This window comes from Octopus bimaculoides, chromosome 12, assembly GCF_046866305.1.
Source record: "Octopus bimaculoides isolate indiv1 chromosome 12, ASM4686630v1, whole genome shotgun sequence".
Taxonomy (NCBI): Eukaryota; Metazoa; Mollusca; class Cephalopoda; order Octopoda; family Octopodidae; genus Octopus; species Octopus bimaculoides.
The window spans coordinates 65,556,399-65,557,854 of NC_142939.1; positions in this window are offsets into that span (position 1 = coordinate 65,556,399).

Here is a 1,456-nt window from a genome sequence, read left to right on the forward strand (position 1 = left end):
GCTTTCCGCTTTTCGTATTTCTTTCTTTCTTTCCTTGTTTGTTTGTTTGTTCGAGCAATTTGAATATATGCTGAGTTAGCGGACAGGTTATATATAAAAATGAGATCAGTCACGAAACGCAATAAAAGTACGCTCACCCAATTAAAGTTTAAAAGCTATTAGTGCAAGCTACAATCAAATGGTGATTGTATATTTTATAATATTTTCTAATACACAAAATACAGCCGAATGCAGACTACATGTGCATATATACCAGTACTACAACACATATTCAAATACTGACTACATAATATAGATATCAAACACACACAAAATAAATAAATTAATTAAAAACACCGGAAACTTCAATATGACTGATAGAAGGCTTTTATTTTTCTTAAATTTTCATTATTTTATTTAAGATATTGAATAAACGTGATATTTTTCCACATACGTTTAATTGCTTGTGTTGTTGTTTACGTACAAGCCTTGTATTGTCAGTTAAGCGATGTAAGATATTATTTGTTTAATGACTTTAAAACTATAAATTACGGTATTTAAATGAAACTAACTAAAAGGATATCAGGCGTTGCCCAGGAAATAAAAGGACTCGGTGGCCAGTTTGTTGAATGAGATCATAGTAGTTCAGCATAAAATATCTGATTTCAAACACAATGTTTATATTATTTGTAACAGAAATACACGTTACTTTTTTAATTCTTAAAATTTTACTTGCGTTTCAGTAACGCGCTATTAAAGGAAATAACACACACACACACACACACACACACACACACATATATATATACAGACATACACACACAAACAAACAATCAAACAAACACACACCTACATACACACATAATCACACACAGAGATATCTATCATGGACACACACACAGACACACTTACATACAGATATCCATTACATACACACACACACACACACACACGTTATTAAATGTTTTATGCGTAATACAGCATGTATTAGAAATCCTACGTTAAATTTAATGGGATTAGATTACAGTTAAATCATTCTTTGGAATTTAAATATATGTAAACACATTTTGTTATTCTCTTTCTTATACAGAAAAGTAAAGGAGATTATTTTGACATCTTTTTTTAGATCATTGCTACTCAACAGAGTATAAAGTAGTCCTCAACATTTTGTGCACGAAAAGAACTTATAGCAATCGCTATTTAGATGAAACATAAGCCAGAACTTAACTGTAGCAGCTAGATTAATTTATTTGCTGCGAGCCACATACAATCAAGTGGAGAATCGTGTAAAAATCCAAGCCAAGTGTTAATGGATTTAAGAAATGCAACTTATGCGTAGCAGAAAGATCTAATATTGTAAGATCCAAAAATTCCACCACACTAGCAAATTCCAGATCTGAAGTTTTTAGCAGGTGCAAACACATTGACGGGTTTCTCTTGTCGAATTGGAAAACATTACTCGTTCCAGATTGAGATG